The sequence below is a fragment of the Leiobunum rupestre genome, chromosome 10 (assembly GCF_980474605.1).
Source record: "Leiobunum rupestre chromosome 10, qqLeiRupe1.1.hap1, whole genome shotgun sequence".
NCBI classification, from domain to species: Eukaryota; Metazoa; Arthropoda; class Arachnida; order Opiliones; family Sclerosomatidae; genus Leiobunum; species Leiobunum rupestre.
The window spans coordinates 13,014,823-13,036,710 of record NC_143393.1 but is presented as its reverse complement, the minus strand read 5'-3'; the positions used below and the strand labels follow the sequence as shown (position 1 = coordinate 13,036,710).

At 39.7% G+C, this 21,888-nt stretch overlaps 6 non-coding genes across 6 annotated transcripts; all 6 read left to right on the top strand.

Annotated features, from left to right (window-relative positions):
- The first annotated feature begins 2,429 nt into the window (after positions 1 to 2,429).
- Positions 2,430 to 2,501, top strand: TRNAP-AGG (transfer RNA proline (anticodon AGG)). The gene has a single exon. It is a non-coding gene; the product is annotated as a tRNA-Pro (tRNA).
- Positions 2,502 to 3,699: 1,198 nt separating this feature from the next.
- Positions 3,700 to 3,771, top strand: TRNAP-AGG (transfer RNA proline (anticodon AGG)). Its single transcript has one exon. It is a non-coding gene; the product is annotated as a tRNA-Pro (tRNA).
- Positions 3,772 to 4,176: 405 nt separating this feature from the next.
- On the top strand, positions 4,177 to 4,248 carry TRNAP-UGG (transfer RNA proline (anticodon UGG)). The gene has a single exon. It is a non-coding gene; the product is annotated as a tRNA-Pro (tRNA).
- Positions 4,249 to 4,335: 87 nt separating this feature from the next.
- On the top strand, positions 4,336 to 4,407 carry TRNAP-UGG (transfer RNA proline (anticodon UGG)). Its single transcript has one exon. It is a non-coding gene; the product is annotated as a tRNA-Pro (tRNA).
- Positions 4,408 to 6,395: 1,988 nt separating this feature from the next.
- Positions 6,396 to 6,467, top strand: TRNAP-UGG (transfer RNA proline (anticodon UGG)). Its single transcript has one exon. It is a non-coding gene; the product is annotated as a tRNA-Pro (tRNA).
- A 1,357-nt stretch (positions 6,468 to 7,824) lies between these two features.
- TRNAP-CGG (transfer RNA proline (anticodon CGG)) lies at positions 7,825 to 7,896 on the top strand. The gene has a single exon. It is a non-coding gene; the product is annotated as a tRNA-Pro (tRNA).
- Positions 7,897 to 21,888: the final 13,992 nt, after the last annotated feature.

Here is a 21,888-nt window from a genome sequence, read left to right as displayed (position 1 = left end):
TGGAAGATATTGTTGCCATAAACACCTATCCGGCGTTAGTATAAAATATATATATATATCTGATAATCATTCAAATTTTTTTACATTTTATATGTTCTTTATTTAAGTCTCACGCGGAATGACGCACAGGAGTATACATCTCCCGAATGGCATCCAAGCCCAAACGCCGACGGGTTTGTGTAAGTACCTATATATATATATATATTATTATACCAATATATTAACTTATCTTTAACTTTTATTAGAGTGCAAACTGCAATCTCATCATTTTTTATCAAAAGACGAGAGTATCGGGTTATGCAACAAGATGAACTACCAAATGATGCTATTGAGTTGATGAGCGAGGTTGACCGGGTGTTGGCAAAGGACATCATATCAACAATTTTAGGAGAAATTGAAAAAAATTTTGACGTTTCATTTCGTGTTTGAAAAAAAATAAAAATAAAATAAATGTTCAACTAATTTCAAGTTTTATTCATCCAACAATTGGGTAGTTACATAATTTTTATTTTTATATATCCACTCTGCAAACAAATTACTTTTTTCCAAAGCGCAGGAGTATTTCTTACTTAAAAAATTAGTATTGTGTTTAATTAGGCATGAAAACATGGGTCCGTCTTCATCCAATTCCGTCACTTTTGGACATCTAACCCCGTTTAAGTCTATAACTTCGCGGTGGATTATACTACACAAAAATAAACACTTCTCTTCCCTTTTACAAAAGACACGGTCGTAACCTTGAACAGCCATATCTATACACTCCTCCAACTTGTTGTAAGGGGTGAAACCATAGTCCCAAGCTAGTCCGTGAATATTCTTTTCCACCCAGGTGTTCTGACGTTGAATACGCCATGGAAGATCGGACAGAGGGTACGGTGGTAGAAACAACCAAGACGCCACCCGTGATGATGATTCAGACGTGCATGCTGCAAGTTCCTTCACTATTCTGGCGGCGGTCTCTCCCGTTATCTGACCGTCGAGAAACTCAAAGTCGACAACAATAGATTTTCTCTCCCTAATAGAAAACACCTGTAAATTTAAAATCTTACGTCCCTTAAATTGTTAAAAGGGATACTAACACAGCTCCTGTTGGTTCCATTATGATCTGTAGAGGTAAATATTTTTTTTGAGTTTCGAATGGATATTCACTCTGGATATCCAACTATTTATACTTTATTAAGGGGTTCTCCACAAAATGATGACATTTCTCCACCCATTCAATTATTTGCAACCGTTGCGTTACCCTCAAACGTTTCATCATACTCCATACAGTCTCCACCCCGCTCCACAGAGTCTCCACCCCGCTCCACACAGCCTCCACAAGAGTGGAGAATAGCACCAAGGGTTATCTGCCCTATAATGTAAAAGTCCTGGGACCGGCAGGATTACCCTACTCCCGCGGAAAATCTTTCTAACAATCAGATTTATGGAGGAGGCTTCAACGTGTTAGGCTATATATTCACATATTGAGAGCAAACTAACATGGTCCGTTGGTCTAGGGGTTTGATTCTCGCTTCGGGTGCGAGAGGTCCCGGGGTTAAATCCTGGACGGACCCCGCGGAAAATCTTTCTACCAATCAGTTTTATGGAGGAGACTTCAACGGGTTAGGCTACATATTCACATATTGAGAGCAAATAAACATGGTCCGTTGGTCTAGGGGTATGATTCTCGGTTCGGGTGCGAGAGGTCCCGGGGTTATATCCTGGACGGACCCCACGGAAAATCTTTCTAACAATCAGATTTATTTAGGAGGCTTCAACGGGTTAGGCTACATATTCACATCTTGAGAGCAAACTAACATGGTCTAGGGGTTTGATTCTCGCTTCGGGTGCGAAAGGTCCCGGATTCAAATCCGGAAGGACCAAGCGGAAAATCTTTCTATCAATCAGATTTATGGAGAAGACTTCATCGGGTTAGGCTACTTATTAACATATTGAGAGCAAAGTAACATGGTCCGTTGGTCTAGGGGTATGATCTCGCTTAGGGTGCGAGAGTGTCCCGGTTTCACATCCCGGACGGACTCCGCGGAAAATCTTTCTACCAATCAGTTTTGTGGAGGAGACTTCAACGGGTTATTCAAGATATTCACATATTGCGAAAAAAGTAACATGGTCCGTTGGTCTAGGGGTATGATTCTCGCTAAGGGTGCAAGAGGTCCCGTGTTCAAATCCCGGACGGACCCCGCGGAAAATCTTTCTACCAATCAGATTTATGGAGAAGTCTTCAACAGGTTAGGCTACATATTCACATATTGAGAGCGAATTAACATGTACCGTTGGTCTAGGGGTGTGATTCTTGCTTTGGGTGCGAGAGGTCCTGGGCTCGAATCCCGGATGGACCCCGCGGAAAATCTTTCTACCAATCATTTTTATGGAGGAGACTTCAACGGGTTATTCAAGATATTCACATATTGTGAAAAAAGTAACATGCTCCGTTGGTCTAGGGGTATGATTCTCGCTTAGGGTGCGAGAGGTCCCGGTTTCAAATCCCGGACGGACCACGCTGAAAATCTTTCTACCAATCAGATTTATGGAGGGGACTTCAACGGGTTATTCAAGTTATTCACATATTGAGATCCAAGTAATATGGTCCGTTGGTCTAGGGGTATGATTCTCGCTTTGGGTGCGAGAGGTCAAGGATTCAAATCCCGGACTAACCCCGCGGAAAATCTTTCTACGAATCAGTTTTATGGAGGAGACATCAACGGGTTATTCAAGATATTCACATATTGTGAAATAAGTAACATGGTCCGGTAGTCTAGGGGAATGATTCTCTCTTATTGTGCGAGAGTTTCCAGGTTCAAATCCCGGACGGACCACGCGGAAAATCTTTCTACCGATCAGATTTATGGAGGGAACTTCAACGGGTTATTCAAGTTTTTCACATATAGAAAGCAAAGTAATATGGTCCGTTGGTCTAGGGGTGATTCTCGCTTTTAGTGCGAGAGGTCCCAGGTTCAAGTCCCGGACGGACCCCGCGGAAAATCTTTCTACCAATCAGTTTTATGGAGGAGACTTCAACTAGTTATTCAAGATATTCACATATTGTGAAAACAGTAACATGGTCCGGTGGTCTAGGGGAATGATTCTCTCTTAGGGTGCGAGAGTTCCCAGGTTCAAATCCCGGGCGGACTACGCGGAAAATCTTTCTACCAATCAGATTTATGGAGGGGACTTCAACGGGTTATTCAAGATATTCACATATTGTGAAAAAAGTAACATGCTCCGTTGGTCTAGGGGAATGATTCTCTCTTATTGTGCGAGAGTTTCCAGGTTCAAATCCCGGACGGACCCCGCGGAAAATCTTTCTACCAATCAGATTTATGGAGGGGACTTCAACGGGTTATTCAAGATATTCACTTATTGAGAGTAAAGTAATATGGTCCCTTGGTCCAGGGGTATGATACTCGCTTAGGGTGCGAGAAGTCTCGGTTTCAAATCCCGGACGGACCCCGCTGAAAATCTTTCTACCAATCAGATTTATGGAGGGGACTTCAACGGGTTATTCAAGATATTCACATATTGAGAGTAAAGTAATATGGTCCCTTGGTCCAGGGGTATGATACTCGCTTAGGGTGCGAGAAGTCTCGGTTTCAAATCCCGGACGGACCCCGCTGAAAATCTTTCTACCAATCAGATTTATGGAGGGGACTTCAACGGGTTATTCAAGATATTCACTTATTGAGAGTAAAGTAATATGGTCCGTTGGTATAGGGGTATGATTCTCGCTTAGGGTGCGAGAGGTCCCGGGTTCAAATCCCGGACGGACCCCGTGGAAAATCTTTCTACCAATCAGATTTATGGAGAAGTCTTCAACGGGTTGGGCTACATATTCATATATTGAGAGCAAATTAACATGTACCGTTGGTCTAGGGATGTGATTCTTGCTTTGGGTGCGAGAGGTCCTGGGCTCGAATCCCGGATGGACCCCGCGGAAAATCTTTCTACGAATCAGTTTTATGGAGGAGACTTCAACGGGTTATTCAAGATATTCACATATTGTGAAAAAAGTAAAATGCTCCGTTGGACTAGGGGTATGATTCTCGCTTAGGGTGCGAGAGGTCCCGGTTTCAAATCCCGGACGGACCCCGCTGAAAATCTTTCTACCAATCAGATTTATGGAGGGGACTTCAACGGGTTATTCAAGATATTCACATATTGGGAGCAAAGAAATATGGTCCGTTGGTCTAGGGGTATGATTCTCACTTTGGGTGCGAGAGGTCCCGGGTTCAAATCCCGGACGGACCCCGCGGAAGATATTTCTACAAACTAGTTTTATGGAGAAGTTTTCAACAGGTTAGGCTACATAATCACATATTGAGAGCAAAGTAACATGGTCCGTTGGTCTAGGGGTATGATTCTCGCTTTGGGTGCGAGAGGTCCTGGGTTCAAATCCCGGACGGACCCCGCGGAAAATCTTTCTACCAATCAGATTTATGGAGAAGATTTAAACGGGTTAGGCTACATATTCACATATTGAGAGCAAACTAACATGTTCCGTTGGTCTAGGGGTTTGATTCTCGCTTCGGGTGCGAAAGGTCCCGGGTTCAATTCCCGGACGGACCCCGCAGAAAATCTTTCTACCAATCAGATTTATGGAGAAGTCTTCAACGGGTTAGGCTACATATTCACATATTGAGAGCAAATTAACATGTACCGTTGGTCTAGGGATGTGATTCTTGCTTTGGATGCGAGAGGTCCTGGGCTCGAATCCCGGATGGACCCCGCGGAAAATCTTTCTACGAATCAGTTTTATGGAGGAGACTTCAACGGGTTATTCAAGATATTCACATATTGTGAAAAAAGTATTATGCTCCGTTGGTCTAGGGGTATGATTCTCGATTTGGGTGCGAGAGGTCCCGGGTTCAAATCCCGGACTGACCCCGCGGAAAATCTTTCTACGAATCAGTTTTATGGAGGAGACTTCAACGGGTTATTCAAGATATTCACATATTGTGAAATAAGTAACATGGGCCGGTAGTCTAAGGGAATGATTCCCTCTTATTGTGCGAGAGTTTCCAGGTTCAAATCCCGGACGGACCCCGCGGAAAATCTTTCTACCGATCATATTTATGGAGGGAACTTCAACGGGTGATTCAAGATTTTCACATATAGAGAGCAAAGTAATATGGTCCGTTGGTCTAGGGGTGGTTCTCGCTTTTAGTGCGAGAGGTCCCAGGTTCAAATCCCGGACGGACCCCGCGGAAAATCTTTCTACCAATCAGTTTTATGGAGGAGACTTCAACGGGTTATTCAAGATATTCACATATTGTGAAAACAGTAACATGGTCCGGTGGTCTAGGGGAATGATTCTCTCTTAGGGTGCGAGAGTTCCCAGGTTCAAATCCCGGGCGGACTAAGCGGAAAATCTTTCTACCAATCAGATTTATGGAGGGGACTTCAACGGGTTATTCAAGATATTCACATATTGTGTAAACAGTAATGTGGTCCGTTGGTCTAGGGGTATGATTCTCGCTTTGGGTGCGAGAGGTCCCGATTTCAAATCCCGGATGGACCCCGCTGAAGATCTTTCTACCAATCAGATTTATGGTGAAGACTTAATCGGGTTAGGCTACATATTCACATATTGAGAGCAAAGTTACATGGTCCGTTGGTCTAGGGGTATGATTCTCGCTTAGGGTGCGAGAGGTCCCGTCTTCAAATCCCGGACGGACCCCGCGGAAAATCTTTCTACAAACTAGTTTTATGTAGAAGTTTTCAACAGGTTAGGCTACATAATCACATATTGAGAGCAAAGTAACATGGTCCGTTGGTCTAGGGGTATGATTCTCGCTTTGGGTGCGAGAGGTCATGGGTTCAAATCCCGGAAGGACCCCGCGGAAAATCTTTCTACCAATCAGATTTATGGAGAAGACTTCATCGGGTTAGGTTACTTATTAACATATTGAGAGCAAAGTAACATCGTCCGTCTAGGGGTATGATCTCGCTTAGGGTGCGAGAGGTACCGGTTTCACATCCCGGATGGTTCCCGCGGAAAATCATTCTACGAATCAGTTTTGTGGAGGAGACTTCAACGGGTTATTCAAGATATTCACATATCGTGAAAAAAGTAACATGTTCCGTTGGTCTAGCGGTATGATTCTCGCTTTGGGTGCGAGAGGTCCCGATTTCAAATCCCGGACGGACCCCGCTGAAGATCTTTCTACCAATCAGATTTATGGTGAAGACTTAATCGGGTTAGGCTACATATTCACATATTGAGAGCAAAGTTACATGGTCCGTTGGTCTAGGGGTATGATTCACGCTTAGGGTGCGAGAGGTCCCGTCTTCAAATCCCGGACGGACCCCGCGGAAAATCTTTCTACAAACTAGTTTTATGGAGAAGTTTTCAACAGGTTAGGCTACATAATCACATATTAAGAGCAAAGTAACATGGTCCGTTGGTCTAGGGGTATGATTCTCGCTTTGGGTGCGAGAGGTCCTGGGTTCAAATCCCGGACGGACCCCGCGGAAAATCTTTCTACCAATCAGATTTATGGAGAAGATTTAAACGGGTTAGGCTACATATTCACATATTGAGAGCAAACTAACATGGTACGTTGGTCTAGGGGTTTGATTCTCGCTCCGGGTGCGAAAGGTCCCGGGTTCAAATCCCGGAAGGACCCCGCGGAAAATCTTTCTACCAATCAGATTTATGGAGAAGACTTCATCGGGTTAGGTTACTTATTAACATATTGAGAGCAAAGTAACATCGTCCGTTGGTCTAGGGGTATGATCTCGCTTAGGGTGCGAGAGGTACCGGTTTCACATCCCGGATGGTTCCCGCGGAAAATCATTCTACGAATCAGTTTTGTGGAGGAGACTTCAACGGGTTATTCAAGATATTCACATATCGTGAAAAAAGTAACATGTTCCGTTGGTCTAGGGGTATGATTCTCGCTTTGGGTGCGAGAGGTCCCGATTTCAAATCCTTGACGGACTCCGAAGAAAATCTTTCTACCAATCAGTTTTATGGAGTAGACTTCAACGGATAAGGCTTCATATTCACACATTGAGAGAAAAGTAACATGGTCCGTTGGTCTAGGGGTATGAATCTCGCTTTGGGTGCGAGAGGTCCCTGGTTGAAATCCAAGGCGGACCCCGCGGAAAATCTTTCTACCAATCAGATTTATGGAGAAGATTTAAACGGGTTAGGCTACATATTCACATATTGAGAGCAAATAACATGTTCCGTTGGTCTAGGGGTTTGATTCTCGCTTCGGGTGCGAAAGGTCCCGGGTTCAAATCCCGGACGGACCCCGCAGAAAATCTTTCTACCAATCAGATTTATGGAGAAGTCTTCAACGGGTTAGGCTACATATTCACATATTGAGAGCAAATTAACATGTACCGTTGGTCTAGGGGTGTGATTTTTGCTTTGGGTGCGAGAGGTCCTGGGCTCGAATCCCGGATGCACCCCGCGGAAAATCTTTCTACCAATCATTTTTATGGAGGAGACTTCAACGGGTTATTCAAGATATTCACATATTGTGAAAAAAGTAACATGCTCCGTTGGTCTAGGGGTATGATTCTCGCTTTGGGTGCGAGAGGTCCCGGGTTCAAATTCTGGACGGACCCTGCGGAAAATCTTTTTAACAATCAGATTTATGGAGGAGGCTTCAACGGGTTAGGCTACATATTCACATATTGAGAGCAAACAAACATGGTCCGTTGGTCGAGGTGTATGATTCTCGGTTCGGGAGCGAGAGGTCCCGGGTTCAAATCCTGGATGGACTCCGAAGAAAATCTTTCTACCAATCAGTTTTATGGAGTAGACTTCAACGGGTTATTCAAGATATTCACATATTGTGAAAAACGTAACATGGTCCGTTGGTCTAGGGGTATGATTCTCGCTTCGGGTGCGAGAGGTCCCGGGTTCAAATCCCGGACGGACCCCACGGAAGATCTTTCTACAAACCGGTTTTATGGAGAAGTTTTCAACGGGTTAGGCTACATATTCACATATTGAGAGCAAAGTAACAAGGTCCGTTGGTCTGGGGTATGATTCTCTCTTTGGGTGCGAGAGGTCCCGGGTTCAAATCCCGGACGGACCCCGCGGAAGATCTGTCTACAAACCAGTTTTATGGAGATGTTTTCAACAGGTTAGGCTACATATTCACATATTGAGAGCAAAGTAACATGGTTCGTTGGTCTAGGGTTATGATTCTCGCTTTGGGTGCGAGAGATTCCGCGTTCAAATCCCGGACGGACCCTGCGGAAGATCTTTCTACCGATCAGATTAATGGAGGGGACTTCAACGGGTTATTCAAGATATTCACATACTGTGAAAAAATAACATGGTACGTTGGTCTAGGGGTATGATTCTCGCTTTGGGTGCGAGAGGTCCCGGGTTCAAATCCTGGACGGACGCCGCGTAAAATCTTTCTACCGATCAGATTTATGGAGGGAACTTTAACGGGTAAGGCTACATATTCACATATTGAGAGCAAAGTAACATGGTTCGTTGGTCTAGGGTTATGATTCTCGGTTCGGGTGCGAGAGGTCCCGGGTTCAAATCCTGGATGGACTCCGAAGAAAATCTTTCTACCAATCAGTTTTATGGAGTAGACTTCAACGGGTTATTCAAGATATTCACATATTGTGAAAAACGTAACATGGTCCGTTGGTCGAGGGGTATGATTCTCGATTTGGGTGCGAGAGGTCCCGGGTTCAAATCCTGGACGGACTCCGAAGAAAATCTTTCTACCAATCAGTTTTATGGAGTAGACTTCAACGGTTTAGGCTTCATATTCACACATTGAGAGCAAAGTAACATGGTCCGTTGGTCTAGGGGTATGATTCTCGCTTAAGGTGCGAGAGGTCCCGCGTTCAAATCCCGGACGGACTCCTCAGAAAATCTTTCTAACAATCAGATTTATGGAGGAGTCTTCAACGGGTTAGGCCACATATTTAGAGCAAACTCAAATGGTCCGTTGGTCTAGGGTATGATTCTCACTTTTGGTGCAAGAGGTCCCGGGTTCAAAACCTGGATGGACCCAGGTTGGCTATACTCGGGCATTGTTAAAGTGGTGACAGGTTTGATTGATTACGAGCAGGTGTTATTCGGCGTAGAAATAACTGAGCGGCGCAAATACCTTTAGTGACAATACCGAGAGAATCACCTATTAATTATGTCATCGAATTATTACGTCGAAAATTTACGTGATTTGGCCGCCATCTTTAATGTCGCATATTCAAACGGGTTCTGTAGGGTGGCCATATTTGTTATTTTTTTAGGAAATTTACCATATTTACGTCAATTTTTTAACGCTTTTTAAACAAGTTGTTCCTAACGGATTTCTATATCGTGCAACAATCTTTTGGTTGCTCTAACGAGAATTATCTCGAGCGACCAACTTACTAGGTATTGTTGGCATATTATAAAAATTAAATTATATTAACTAAGTAATTAAATTAAAAGGGCAAGATTTCCAAGTGAATAATTAAACAAGTTTTAATTATAAAAACTGAATATCATTAATGAAATAGCAAATACCAAACAAACAAATCCTATAACCCTAACCAATTAATACTTTTCAAACTAGCTAACTTATACACTAACCCCCAGGAATATTCCTTTGAATCCTAACATTATATGGCCAATATTTAATAATTTAAAATTACGGGTTAACCCTTATTCGCGTCACTAATTAAAACTAGAGGATTACAGTTAATAATTCCTTATGGAATTCTTACTAAATACAGAGCTCCTTATAGAGATGTAATTGTTTAACAATATGTTAACTAGGTAACCTCCTTACAAAGTGATATCACTCATTTAAATAGTGCGCTTATTAAGAATGCGGTTTACCGCCACAATTAGGTTCTACTCATCGTTATAGTTTCGGTGGCTCCCGTCTGATGACTTGGTGATAAATCCAATGAAGAGTCCACTGTTAGGTATGACTTCGACGGCACACATTTCACTTTTTTTAACGGTTCTTTTAATAAGTCCGCGTGTTTAAAGTCTTAATACGACGCATCACGACTAACCCTTTTCGGGTGGCGAGTACAGTTGCGAGACGAGTGGTTTCGTTGGAGTTCACGTTTGTCCGAGCGCGTTTAAGAAATCTCGGGTTAAGGTCACGTGACCAGGTCGAATGACGTTTATGGAAAATCTTAAAACACATTTCACCACTTTTGTAACCTTTGCAGGTGAGTCCGATACATTTTTACAAAAACACACTTTATATCGTATATACATGAAAAACCCTTGGAAATCTTCCACGGTCAAAATCTACTTAAGGAAAACTTATTTCTCAAGCATTCCACAGAATTACTACAATGCACGGGAAATCGTTGGACGCTCGAGGTAGAAACCCAGGCGACCCCCCTACGACCTAGCCCATCTCTCTTTCCGTATATCTGTGATAAGCCTATATTTTATATTTTCACTTGGAATATTTTTATTTTTAAACTTACAATATTATAATATATATTTTTATGCAATTAAAAATGGTACGACTATAAAAGATCGTTACACTCCCCCATGACCAGTTCCGAAAGACTCGAGAGGACACTAACAAAAACTAAAATTAACTACTCAAAGGAAAAGGAGACATTGCGAATTTTTGCAAATGGACATCCCACACATCGTGAAAGTCCTCTACGTAACACGCTATCATGAATGATAGGTTCCAATTAATTCGTTCAGCCTGGTTTGGCTGCGGATGGTAAAATGACGTAAATTTTTGTTTCACCCCCATAGCTGCTAGGGTAGCGTTCATTACATTGGAAGCAAACTGAACCCCGTTATCGCTGGTTACAGATTTTGGGAGACCGTACCTAGTAAAAACCTCTTCCACCAATTTCTCAACGATTAGTTTAGTGGTAGGGTGCCTGAGGGGAAATACCTCGACCCACTTAGTCATATAGTCGACTATGACTAAAATATAAGTGTGGCCTTTACGGCTTCTAGGAAATGGGCCTTTTAAGTCAATACCAATGACGTCCCAAGGGGAAACTATCTTACTGGATTGTAATAGACCTAAAGGTTTGGTGTTTGGATTTTTGTGGGCTTGACAAACTTTACACGAACTTACATAACGGAGAACGTCTCGAGTTAAGCCCTCCCAAGTGTAAGCCTTTCGCACCCGAGCGAGAGTTTTACCTCCACCCTGGTGACCGCTGCTAGGAATGTCGTGAGCCGCTGCTAAGACCATATTAGTTAAAGACGGGGGAACTAAAATTCGGAAATCAGAACCAGAACTATGCTGGGCTTCTATAAGCTTATGCACTATGGCATCCTGAATTTCGCACAAGGGAGCGACCCTTTTTACCCACCGACTAGAAAGACGATCCGCTGGTAACGAGCCAGATTCTAAAAAACTTTTAATTAATTTAATTTTGGTGTCCTTAGACTGATGGTCGATTATGACCTCCCTATCTAACTCAATAAGTCCATCGCTAGCTCTAGACGTATCGCAGGTTTCAGCTACAGTCACACACCCATCAGAATCTGCCGGCAGAGACTGATTTGCGCTTGGAATGCGTGACAACGCGTCAACTACGACATTACTTTTGCCTTTAATGTATTTTATTGGGAAGTTAAACGCTTGAAGTTTTTCGATCCACCTCGCAAATTTGCCAGTGGGATCTTTAGTTTTTAGCAGCCATTGCAATGACGAATGGTCGGTCCAAACGTCATATTCCGCGCCTTCTACATAAGGACGAAATTTTTCTAGGGCCCAAACTATACTTAAGCATTCACGCTCTGTGGCGGAATAGTTTTGCTCAGCTGGGTTAAGCGACCGACTAGCATAGTGAATAACGTGCATCGGGCCTGATTCATTGTCTTTATTCTTCTGCATAAGGACGCAACCAAGGCCGGTTGCCGAGGCGTCACACTGAATGACATAAGGGAAGCTAGGATCTGGCGCACTCATTATCGGAGCGGAGACTAGGGCGCCCTTCAACTTGTCGAACGCCGATTGCTGCGCGGGTCCCCAACGAAATTTGGCATCTTTCTTTAACAATGAATTTAAAGGGTGAGCTATGTCAGAGAAAGATTGAACGAAGCGCCGGTAGTACCCGGCCATACCCAGAAAACGACGCAATTGACGAACGGTTTTAGGCGCGGGATAACCCGAAATACAGGTAATTTTGGACGGATCGACGGCGATACCGTCTTGCGTAATTAAGTGTCCTAAAATGAGAACTTCCTCCTGACAAAATTTAGTTTTTGAAGCCTTAACTGTGAGGCCTGCTTCGGATAACGTCTGCAATACTTTTTCTAAAGTCGCCATATGTTCGTCAAAAGTGTCGGAGATAATAATCAAATCATCTAAATAAGCTAAAACCCCAGAGTCCTTTAAATGGTTAAATAGTATATTCATCATTCTCTGGAATGTGCCGGGGGCGTTGGTTAAGCCAAACATTAGAACGGTAGGGTGAAATAAGCCCTTATGAGTAACAAACGCGGCTTTGTCGCGACTACCTGGATCCAACGGCACCTGCCAGTAGCCGGCGCGAAGGTCCATAACGGAGATATATTTGGGCTTGTTAATTCGATCAAAGATGTCGTCTATTCGCGCCATGGGAAACTTATCTTTCCGCGTATGTTTTTTGACTTTCCTATAGTCGATACATAGTCGCTTACCGCCGTCTTTTTTTGAAACTAATATAGTAGGCGAACTCCGAGGACTGTTACACGGTTCTATAAGACCTAATTCTAACATTTCATCTATAAGTTTGTCCATGTCGGCCTGTTTGGCGGGTGAATAGCGGTAAGGCGGTTGCGCGATAGGTGCGGTATCTCCCGTATCTATATGATGAGTCGCGGAATTGGTTTGACCCGGTACCAACGAAAACACATGTTCGAATGGTTTAATTACCTCGCAAAGCCTAGACTTAAGTATCGGGTCGAGGTTGGCAGAGCGTAAAGCCGTATCTAACCCCTCCCTATCTATGTCGTAAATTAAACAAGCTGTGGGACAATTATTTAAACGTTCCTCAAAGATATATCGCACCCGTGGATTTTCTCCCCAAAACCAAGTATTATCAGCGAAGTCTACACAAATTTTAAAGAAACAAACAAAATCGACACCCAAAATACAGGGATGCGGTAAATCGGGCATAAAGAAAGAATCGTGAGTGACAGTTTTTCCGGGAAGTGTAAAAGTAACAGAGACTCCCCCCTGAGTACCCTTTAAGGAGCTATCGGCTATTGTTAGGTTTTTATCAATATTTTTATAAGTACAGCCTTCAGCCAATAAGCGCTCCTTTAAATTGGGATTAAAAAGTGTATAGGACGAACCTGGATCTAATAATGCTAAACATTCGAAAGTACCAATTTTAATTTTAATGAATTTTAAATTTAAATTATTACTATCCCCTGACTGAGCTACGGAAACTGTACCCCTCTCCCCTATTGGGTCCACTATGGACGGCTTCACTTCTTTGCGGGAGGTTTCGGAACCCCCCCTATCCCGTTTCCCGACCATTGTTGGGAATTTTGAGGATGTTTAGTAGACGCTAAGCTACATCTACATGTATCTTGAAAATGGCCTGTTTTATTGCACAACTTGCAAATAAGTTTGGGGCACTCTGGGCGTTTATGTCCCGATTCTTGACAATGATGGCAAACGATAGGCGTACCATCACCGTTGGTTTTAACTGGTAGCTTTTGGGCGCTATTGGAATTATTCGAATTAGTAACTCGAGAGTTATTCGAATGAGAATTAGAATTGGTAGGCCTATTATTGGACGAATGACCATTACGGCCATTGTTATAGGAATTATTCGTTGTATTACTAGCATTCCTACTCCCTTTTAAAGCTATTTCAGTACGGGTAGCGTCTGACACTAAATCTCGAAGAGTCGCATAGGTGTTACGGGCCAAATAGGGTTTTAAATTAGGAAGCAAATTATTATAAATTATGCTTAATTGCGTATGCACCTCGAGAGGCCTAAGTAACCCTGAAAACAAATCTTGCATTTTCTCAACATAGGAGCTTACTGACTGACCTGGATTCTGCCTATAATTCATTATCTGTTCTAGGGACATGTTATCATTATTTTGCGAAGAAAACTCTTCCATTAAATAATGCTCAAATTGCAACCAAGTGGTAATATTTGCCTGCTTAAGCCACCATTCAAGAGCGGGACCCGTAAACATAGCGGGCGGCCAATGGGTGAGAAACACGTCTTCGGGCATTCCGCGACTAAGGAGCAGCTGTTTGGCCTTGATTAAAAAATCTTTGGGTCCCCCCTCGGAAAACCGACCCGAATAGGTAGGAAGCGCCATCGTAGGCAGCCAGTTTTTATTGACAGGTGGCGCCGCGTACATAGTTTGTCCCAATCCCATAGCCCCGGAGTGGACAGTAGGCCCTAAACCAAACGTTTGATTAGCGGACGTGCCGGGTAAACTAAAAATAGGCGTAAAAGGCTGAGATTGCGCGAACAATTGGGAACTTACAGAAGTTACAGGGGTGGTTCGCGGTAACGTAGAATTCATTATTGGTAAGCTAGACAATTGGGCGGTTGTAAACAGTCCCGTAGGTTGAGAAACCGGTGGAATGGCCGTAACGCTAGAGGAGGGGTTTTGAAATGAGCTACCCCCCGCTACTTGGGCTTCACGTAATATTTTAACCTCAGAACGCAACTGTTTAAGCTCCGCGAATAACGTAGTTATATCTTGTCTCGTAAGTAATGGGGCATCTTCGTCACTATCCCCATCAGCGTTAGCAGAATCCCTATTACTATCTTGATTTTTAGGCATTGTTCTATTGTGTAGGCGGGCTAACCTGGATGATTCTGATAGTCTTTAAGGCACGCCTCGCAAGATTGAAATTTACCCAAATCGGGCGCGCAATTAGGATGGAAGTTGTTCATACGACGTAAAGCAAATTAAGGTGAACGAAGCCACAAGGCTCCAAACCGAGTTAAAATTAAATAAAATATTTGTCTATAGAGACATGAATAAGAAAAACCATGCAGAACGTAGATATATGTACATTGTCATGTGGCTATGAGTGTAGATATTAAAAAAAAATCGTAAAATGACTTCAACGCGAGTACAATAGACCCCCTACTAAGGAGAGTTACGGTATACGAGATTTACGAAAGAGAGACGAGCTTTGTGGACACGCCACCCCCCCTGGACCGGACGGACCCCCAGTTATGCAACAATCTTTTGGTTGCTCTAACGAGAATTATCTCGAGCGACCAACTTACTAGGTATTGTTGGCATATTATAAAAATTAAATTATATTAACTAAGTAATTAAATTAAAAGGGCAAGATTTCCAAGTGAATAATTAAACAAGTTTTAATTATAAAAACTGAATATCATTAATGAAATAGCAAATACAAAACAAACAAATCCTATAACCCTAACCAATTAATACTTTTCAAACTAGCTAACTTATACACTAACCCCCAGGAATATTCCTTTGAATCCTAACATTATATGGCCAATATTTAATAATTTAAAATTACGGGTTAACCCTTATTCGCGTCACTAATTAAAACTAGAGGATTACAGTTAATAATTCCTTATGGAATTCTTACTAAATACAGAGCTCCTTATAGAGATGTAATTGTTTTAAAATATGTTAACTAGGTAACCTCCTTACAAAGTGATATCACTCATTAAAATAGTGCGCTTATTAAGAATGCGGTTTACCGCCACAATTAGGTTCTACTCATCGTTATAGTTTCGGTGGCTCCCGTCTGATGACTTGGTGATAAATCCAATGAAGAGTCCACTGTTAGGTATGACTTCGACGGCACACATTTCACTTTTTTTAACGGTTCTTTTAATAAGTCCGCGTGTTTAAAGTCTTAATACGACGCATCACGACTAACCCTTTTCGGGTGGCGAGTACAGTTGCGAGACGAGTGGTTTCGTTGGAGTTCACGTTTGTCCGAGCGCGTTTAAGAAATCTCGGGTTAAGGTCACGTGACCAGGTCGAATGACGTTTATGGAAAATCTTAAAACACATTTCACCACTTTTGTAACCTTTGCAGGTGAGTCCGATACATTTTTACAAAAACACACTTTATATCGTATATACATGAAAAACCCTTGGAAATCTTCCACGGTCAAAATCTACTTAAGGAAAACTTATTTCTCAAGCATTCCACAGAATTACTACAATGCACGGGAAATCGTTGGACGCTCGAGGTAGAAACCCAGGCGACCCCCCTACGACCTAGCCCATCTCTCTTTCCGTATATCTGTGATAAGCCTATATTTTATATTTTCACTTGGAATATTTTTATTTTTAAACTTACAATATTATAATATATATTTTTATGCAATTAAAAATGGTACGACTATAAAAGATCGTTACACTCGTTACGTACCTAGATGGCTTGAACTTGATTATTATGACATATGTATCATATATTACCGTCACTTAACTTTTAATAACGACGCGCGGGAAGAAATAAGGGAGTGGATATTTCAAGTTTTTTTAAACATAGTCAGTACGCGAATAACGGGGTAAAGATTGTATATCCTGCCATCCGTTGGGGTCATCTCGCGTAAACATGTGTTAAAAGGGGGAATTACATATCTAGGCATTACAAGAACTCGCGTTTCGGCGTGTGTAACACGTTTTCCCTAGATGGTTCGATAAAAAAGCCGGGTCACGTGATCATCTGATTTACGATTATGGAAAGGGGTCTTCCATAAAGATTACATTATAACATTTGTCAATCATGCATTTTTTAGGTCGCTATCAAGTTTCAATATTTTGTTCGCGTATTGAATATACATAATAGTATTAAGAACTTTTTAATTTATATTGAATACATTGCCACTATACGAAATATTTACATAAATCAAAAAAGGTCGGTTCGCGCTCATGAAATTTAAATAAACGTTAATAATGCGGTAAAAAGCTAAGCCTAACAAATTTAAGAAATACTTTGTCGTCAAAACTACTGTTACACTTTTTGTTATAATCTCCCGCGTATTGACTTAATAATAATGGTATTTTATAGCGTTATATGAAATAACGGGCGGAAATAACTTACTTACAGTACGAGTTTAAGGTGAATCCTACGAAGCAAGAATTACATTTGTATAATAACCAACAAAACATTTACTAATAAAAAAATTATAAACTGAAAATGTTTTTGAAATATATTACGTCATTTAAACAATGACCAATCAAATCCCTTACGTCAAATGGACAATGTAATAGTATTATGTAAATTTATAACGCTACCAAGTAAAAACGGTTTTAAATGTGCGGTAGATGGCCAAGTCAAACAGCGATTTATAGTCCTCCTGTATTAATCCATATTATAAATATAACTCTTAAAATATAACTTAACATTTTTAAATACAAAAGTAAATTAATTAAAAAACGCAGCCGATACATTTAAGCGATCATACAAAATAGTAAGAAATCAATTTCATTACACGAAACATTTGTTTGATTTATAATACATTTTAACGGTCTGCTACGTTTTGCATTCTGTGATGTTAATATGTTTGGGTTTTAGTTCTTTAACAATTAAACTACTTTACATCTAAAAAACCAATGTGTTGCTTATTTGAATAAAATTGATAATAAAACTTTTTTACAAAACTCAAAAATGAATAATACAATGTTATAAAATAATTTTCAACTCTGAACCTGAAATTAAATATGTTTGTCAAATTGTTATCACTTTTTTTTAAATTATCTTACATCCTTCTAAGTTTAAAATAAAAAACTCTGATTTAAATTTAAGACTTTATTTTACAACATTTGTTGTTGACACAAAGGAACTATCGTTAATAACATTTAACACGCTATCAATAAAAACCACTAACTCGTCTATCGCCTTTAAGAATCCAGTTGTTGCGGCTCGTTCCAAAAGAATTTCGTGAGAATTATGCTCTTTTTGAAAATATCTCATTCTTTGTGCATTCAAATCCATTTCAAGTTGACGATTAATTTTTTTCAATTCTTTATTTATATGTTTAATCAGTTCATAGTCCTTGTTTTCTTTATAAGTCATTATTCCACAACAAAAACAAAGCGAAACTAGTTTGTATAAAACGCGATGTGGTTAGTTCAGTACAGGTCGAACACAAAGGAATCTGATTACCGCTAACTATCTCTCCACGCCGTTAGCGCTCCTCTGATTACCGCGAACTATATCTCTCTCCACGGCGTTAGCGCTCCTTTAAAGGAATGCTTTTCTCCGCGTTTATCTACATTTTTAACGCTGTGATTTATTTAGAACAGGTGTTGAGCGGAGAATCCCCCGTTGCTATGGTGACCTCGGCGCGACGTTTATTTGAGTATCAACAAACTTAGCAAATACCTATAGATTGTTTCAATGTTCAATTCGTTAACCTCGCATGGTTTAAAAGTTCTCCACTTAAATATACGAAGTTTGAGAAAAAAACTTTGACCAATTTTGTGTTTATTTAGAATCAATTAACATATCAAATTATGGAAAATAATGAGTTCAAAACAAATGGTTATAATTACTGTTTTACAAAAATGTGTTAAAACCGAAACGGTGGCATAGTTATTTCCGTAATAAATGATTTAAGTTTAGTTGAGAGTGTATTTACGATAGCCGAAGCAACTATCAAAAGTATCGACGTCAAATTACCTAATAATAAAATTTACAGGATTATAGGATGTTACCGAGTAACAGTGCTCTAGAATTTATTAGTGATATGAATTCCAAATTGCCTTATTATACGAATATTGAAAATGTAATTTGGGCTGGAGATATAGATATAGATCTTTTATTGCCACGCGAGAAAATAGTTACTGAGTACCTAAACGTACTACACGAAAACGGCTTTTTTCCATGTATAAATAACCCTACTCGAGTAACTTCCACTACTAAAACGAGTATTGACCACTTTTCATTAAGCAAAACGTAAAAAATGAAGAGTTATCCACTACTCATATAGTTAATATTTATATTAGTGTCCCTAACATACGCGAAACAAATAAACTGAATAATTCAAAAGAAGTTATCGAAATTGATTATGAAATTTTAACCAAAAATATCGGAAAAGAAACGTGGAACTCAGTTTTTGAAGAAAACGACCCTAATGAAGCCTCGAAACTATTTGTTGATGTATTAAAAAACCTATTGATCTAACGTCATATTTCTTTCCCTCATAAAAATAAATAAAACCTCGGATAACAAATTCAATAATTGTATCGATAAGGAAAAGAGATGCATTAGCTAAGCGTATTAAAAAAGAACCATTTAACGTTGCATTAAAAAATTATTATATAATTGCCCTTCTTAGTAACATTTCTAAAATATTTGAAAAAGTTATAAAAAATCAGTTAATTAACTTCCTGGAGAGCTCAAAATATTTATCGAAAAATCAATACGGTTTTAGAAAAGGTCTATTTTTGAGCTAACAGAAATGCTATATAAAACTATTGATCAAAATGTAAAATCTATTGGCGTGTTTTTGGACTTAAAAAAGACATTCGATACTGTCTCCAACCCTATATTAATACAGAAATTAGAAAAATCTGGTATACGTGGAATTGTATTAGATTGGTTTAGAAGTTATTTACTCGAGAGATATACAATAGTTAAAATAAATAATACCATAAGTAACTCACTATTAATTAAATTTGGTATACCTCAAGGTACAATGATTGGCCCGATATTGTTTTTAATATACATAAATAATTTATGTAACATCGAAATTGATGAGAAACTCGCATCGTTTGCGGATGATACTGCGGACACAAAGGGCTCTAAATATAGTTTATATGAAACTTAAGGAAAATTTATTAACATTCAACATAAATAAAACTTATTACATTTGTTTCTCCTCGAGAACGACTATAGATTTGTTACATGAATTTAAAATTCACGAAAATAATAATTGTAGAGAAAATGTTTAAAGTTAGAAAGAGTAAATAAACTAAAATATCTGGGGGTAATAATAGACAGTAATCTAAAGTGGAATGTACATGTGACCTATATCACTAATAAAATTCGACTATGTATAAATTCCGTGAAATTAAAAACTTTCTAGAAATACCGTGGTTAAAAACAGTATATTACGCCCTAATTCAATCAATTATATCATACGGAATAATCGGCTGGGGTCGTACTTATGATACTACAATCGTACCATTAGAAATATTACAAAGAAAAATTCTACGCATATGTACGAAATTATTATTACCCAAATCAATTACTATATGATGAATTTAAAGTTTTTCTGCTAAAGAAATTTTATTATACCCTTTCAAACACAAACAACTTATCGACTTGACTAAAACTTACGACAACAGATATGTAGAAGTAGGAAATTTATTTACGCCAAGATCCTATAAAACGATCGGTCAAAAACATGCTCGCTATCTAGGCCCTAAAATATATAAGGCAAAAAGTTTTGATAAAGTGTAACAAAAGATGATAAATTTGACTATTGAATAAACCGGCTGTATTTAATTGATTGCTATTTCAACATTTTCATGGTTACCTTCTCTGGTTTTATTTAAGAAAATAAGATGTTAAATGGTTGCAGATTGTTAAAATGTTAAGGTGTTGGTTGCACGAAAAATCTTTAGCGATAAAAACGAATGAATGCCCTGGACGTTCTCTTTAAAAAAATGTCATTGTCGAAACAAGTTTCAAGTCTAAGTGTACTAGTAAGTGTCACACTTATTTGTTACTTCAGGTCATACGTTTTAAGCATAAGAGTAAATCTGAAAGACCCGTATCAAACGTCAGTCCAACATTTCGACATGTGACTTTCATTAGATCTGAAAGACTCAAAGGTCGACACATTCCGGGTATAAAAGCCACAAAGAACCTTCAAAGAAAATGATTAAAACCCCAGACGCGAACTATAAAATCTATTTGCGACTTCACGAACGGTGGTGCAACACAACTAAAAATGCGAGTATGGTTAAGCTAATATAAATTAAATGTGTTTATATCTTGGTGTTTGTTTTCAGGGAAGGGATGAAAGTTTTCCTAATTTCCCCGATAAAGGCGGTCGCTGTTACCCTCGATTGCTCGATACGTCTCGGACGGGTTGACGGTGATTCTGGTATTACACTATCGGAATTTGAACTTAAACAAGTGTGGATGGATCGAGAGCGAATTACAACATTTTTCAAAAGCGAATCCACACCACCGTCCTCGTGGTTTTTAGAGGGGTCGAATACAAGGAAAATTGACTTAAGTATTTATCAAGGTCGAAGAATATTGAACATCCGAGAAATGGTACGCGGGGTGGGGGTGAATTACGGAACGATTTCCCCCACCAAGGTTGGGTTCGCCATCTCCGTTTATACATGGAAAGCGTTTGTCAACAAGTACGATGAGGTTATAGCGTGCCTCAATGAGGTTAAACGTGTTTACGGTGAAATAAAACTTGCCGCAATTAGTCAAATTGAGGGTTATATACGAAAAACGTGTAACGGTTGCGAAATTGATCATCCATCCCAAATCCAACACGATTGTTTAATGTTAACGAGGGATGAACGAGTGGAAATTAATTTCCTAAATGCAGCTAATAATTTAAGTTATTCCGTTATCACTTCTACAATCATTAATAACACATTTTTAAGGGTTGATTTCTGTGAAAAAATATTATCCCATGTGATGTGTAATGGCAAGAAAATGTTATTACATGAAAATAAAAAAAATTAATAACAATTATTTGATAAGCAATTTGTAATAGGGATATAAAATTGTTTAAAATATTACCAAGATTTATTCAAACTAATAAATGTAATGACATGAAAAAACCCCAAGATTTATCCAAAAACTAATAAATGTTTTTTAATAAATTTTCAAACAGTGTACATGAAAATCCCCAAAGGGTAAAACATTACATTTCCGTTATAATAGTTTAATGTATACGTAACCGATTTATGTACGTGAGGCATTGTTAGATTAACTTTACACCTTATCGGAGTAATACGCGATGCTTACA